We start from the raw sequence: 3,931 nt of genomic DNA, 5'->3' as shown, positions 1-3,931 counted from the left end.
GTGTGTATGTCATGGATTTCCTATTCAGAAAAAACAGAATTGCATATACTGAAGAGTTTACATAAAGCTGATTTTAAACAGTCCAAACAGAACATATGTCCACAAATAACCTGTTAACATCTTTAATGCAATCAGACAAATGGCAAACAAAGTGGACTAATTGCAAAAGTCAAAAAGCTCATTTCAATCATTGAACCTGTTCAATGTTCTACTGGTTCAACCTATGAAATGTGTAAAAATCTATTTACCTGTTCATCGTGGATTTTTAAAATTTCAGCCAGAGCATCTGCTGTCTTCCCAGTTTTTGATGCCTTCCGTCTGAATAAGGTCATCAGTCGAGGAAGATAGCGGTACGCTCAGCATAGCACGTGGTTGGGCAGGTTCTGATTTGTAATCCGCTGGAACTCTGCATACAACTACATAGAAATAACAGCCAGAGGAGAATACAGCAACAACACTTATTAAAAAAAACAGTTCAATTTGAAGAATCTTGCACACATTAATAAAGCAAAAATATCAGCCAAATGAGTAAGAATCACAATTTTCACTTTAAAAGAGAGAGCTGATCCATATTACCTCAGACTCTATTTTGAGAGCAGGCCAGAGGTCCATGAGGTCGTTCACTGGTGGGCAGGACATCACTATGGTCTGTCGGCGTAGGGGAAATGTGGTCTCCATCATCTTTCTAATGAGGGGCAGTTTCTTCTCAGTCTTCTTCAACAATTTTTGCAAGCAAATACAAAGTTAAGTAAAATATGATTAGTAGTATTCGTGAACAGAACACATTCATTAATTGTTGACTTAAATACAGCAAAACACTTTATTTTGATCAAACAGGCAAGTAGAAAAAACAATGATGTGTGTATGTGGGAGTGCGTATGATTTGGGGTTACCACACTAAAACCTTGTCTGAGAAAAAAAAAACAATTCAAGTTATTGGTATTTAGAGGGCGGGAGGTGGGGGTGATAGAAGAATTCACATTCATTGGATTACCTGGTATCGTTATCACATCTCCAGTTATCTTCCTTAACTTCTTGAAACTGAAACAGCAAGATGCAAAGGCATAAACTGATCTGAAACTGAACAATTAAAAGCATTCAAAGAGTGTCAAATTATAAATACTTCCATTTATAAATGTTCCCTGTTAATGATCTTTTCATTTAATCCCCATAAGTGTCAAGTTACTAAAGCCATCAAGCAAAATTAACATTACTGTAAAGAAAAGCAGCCACACTTGAACCTTAGTGCATGGTTAATCAACAATAATACCATTTCTACAAACCAAAGCTTTACTATTAAGGGTTTTTACTTTATTCATCTTTGTCATGAAAAGCAGCTTGCCTCCAGCAGGGTCGTTTGTTTTAAAACCGAGGCAACACAAGCAGGCAGGCGCGCGGGGGGGACTCGTTCTGTTAACAGCAATCTCCGTGTCTCAGACAGTCTGCTCACACAGAATTTAAAACTAGCGTCCCTAGAAGCTACACAGAGGGCGCGGACTTGCAGTGTAGGAACTCAGTTTGAGGCGTTTATGCTCTTTTGTGCACTATTGAAAGTTTCCATCAACAAAAAACTAACTATCGCATATGAAGTGTCTGTTAGTGCTTCTACTAACATACCAGGTGTCTGTTAGTGCTTCTACTAACAACTAATTTTCTAACACCACCTTTAAGCGGGGAATGAGCGTGTGATTACTAGATTCATCCGTCGTCAAATTCTTCAGGGAGTCGGTTAGTGGTAGCTAGGTCGCTAGTTGTGCTGCTGGACTGCGTAACGTCAAAGTCCTTCTAAATAGTCTCTGGTAACGTTATTGGTCGCGCTAAGTGGCTAGCTAGCTAGCTCTTTAGCAGCTAACCTATATCTGACAAGTTGCCAATCCCTACAAGACTCCCGTGATAAGCCAGTGAAGGGCGGGGGCTTGGAGAAGGTCTACGCTCTCTGAGACAAACACATACAAAATTTATAAAAGAAGTAAAAGCGAATGAATATTAACATTCAAAACTTACAGTAAGTCCAGTGAGCCTGATTGCTGCTGCGTAGGTAGTTTCTGCAACCCTACTGTCTGCTGCTTCCCGCCTTGCTGCGTTGTTCAAACTTTTCTTCTTCTGTGTTTTTCCAAAGCGGTAAGGAATCAGTGTAGTGTAGCAAATTAGCGCCCACCTTCTGCTTCGCAGGTTGAATCAGAGATTAACTGCGCCATACAAAATTATCCCTGCAGCTGCTTAAATAAAAATAAAAAGAATATATAGGCTACATTAAACTGATGAAGCAAAAAATAAATAAAATAAATACATTTTGTCCTCCACTAATGTCTAATGCATTTCAGACCATTTGCTATTGCAATTTATTTATTATGATCGATTTTACTTATTTGGTAAAGCACTTTGAGATTTTATTGTATTTTAACATGTGCTATATAAATTCAGTTTATTTTTAAATCATCCCTATTTAAAACAATAGAAATAACAGGACTTTATCATTCTTAGTATGTTATTACTCAATTCTATTACATTGTACTTAAGTTATGTTTTTAAGTTATGCTTACTTATACACAAAATAGTTCCATTTAATCAAAAAATATTAGTTAACAATACTCAAAAAGGAAGAACATGTTACACCAACTTGACAAAATTAAGTTAGTAGAACTTGTTCTTAAACTTTGAGTATACACTACTTAATCTATTTAATTACTTTGAACGTTCGGGTTTACAGTGCGGGGCACATTCCACGGGGACAGCAGCGGAGGAAAAGCCCATTTCCTCCGTATCGTCCCACTTAATCTCCGGGTGCCAGTGCAACCATTTCTTACCATCTAAACAACTGCAATAGTAGGATTTGAATCAAACTCGTGACAAGTAGCCTAATGCATGTTAATAAAAATAAAGCGGAACACATTCAGAAGACAACGGAATAACTGTTAAACACGTTTATTTCGGATCAGAGCGGCAGCTGATTTAACACATCAGACTCCAGGATTAATCTTAGCCTGCCTGTTAGCCTGCTCTGGAGCAGGCTAGCTGCAAAGAATAAATCTCCATGGTTACTGGGTTTAATTCAACCTGCTTTTGTGCAACCAACTCAAAGCTAAATTCATTCAGGATAACCTGGAGCCTGTTGCAAAAAACCAAGATAAGGGATTAAGCTGGGATTTCCCAGTTATCCTGGATGAATTAAACCTTGATTCGGTTTCACGAAAGCGGAGGCACATAAATCACCATGGAGATTTATTCTGTACAGCTAGCCTGCCTAACAGCCAGGATTTATTTAATCCTGGAGCCTTTTCTGATCACCCAGCAGTGGTTTTACCCTATTGTTATTATCAGCCTGGATTAAAATACAACAGGTGCATATTGCTGTTTATTTAAGTACTGTTATTATTTAAAGTTGTGACCATTATTTTTTTATTTATAATTATTCATGTGACAGTCATTGTTACTGTTATATTGCTGTATGAAGACTGCTGTTCATATTGTTGTTAGAAGTTTGATGAATATATTATGGCAGTTGTTGAGATAATTAGAAAAAGGCTGATAACATTTCAAATGTGTTTTAAATGAAGTCTGTTACTAAGGGCAATACATACAATGCTGTACATTTCTATAGTTGACCAATTCATCTTGAATTATTTTAGTTGATTCATTCAGAACATATCCTAATTGTACAATCCTCCCAAATTATAGTCTTAGTTCACTGGACCAGTAACTTTCTAGTGATGGAGGCTACTGTACATTCAGGTAACAACAGGGAGAGGACACCCCGATGGTTTTTGACCTTATATTTGGGGGGAAATAACTGATGAATATCACTCTGTTACATTCATGTTTACAGTGTGCATGGAATTTATCACTTAATTATCTTTATAGTTTCTAGATTTTAGAGTCCAATTTCTTCAGCGTCTTTATTTTCTATGTCTATATACGAGGGAGTAAGGCA

General features: G+C 37.2%; 1 long non-coding RNA gene across 2 annotated transcripts; it reads right to left on the bottom strand.

Annotated features, from left to right (window-relative positions):
• Positions 1-370: 370 nt before the first annotated feature.
• On the bottom strand, positions 371-2,113 carry LOC120554047. Of its 2 annotated transcripts, none has more exons than XR_005638292.1 (4): positions 2,005-2,113; positions 995-1,080; positions 577-714; positions 371-416 (listed from the first exon to the last, which is right to left on the bottom strand). It is a non-coding gene; the product is annotated as an uncharacterized LOC120554047 (long non-coding RNA). The 2 variants fall into 2 exon arrangements; XR_005638293.1 differs by having other exon boundaries at positions 577-711.
• Between the last annotated feature and the right edge of the window lie 1,818 nt (positions 2,114-3,931).

Source organism: Perca fluviatilis, chromosome 24 (assembly GCF_010015445.1).
Source record: "Perca fluviatilis chromosome 24, GENO_Pfluv_1.0, whole genome shotgun sequence".
Lineage (NCBI taxonomy): Eukaryota > Metazoa > Chordata > Actinopteri > Perciformes > Percidae > Perca > Perca fluviatilis.
Note: the sequence above shows the minus strand (reverse complement) of the source record. Positions and strands in the feature narration are given on the sequence as shown.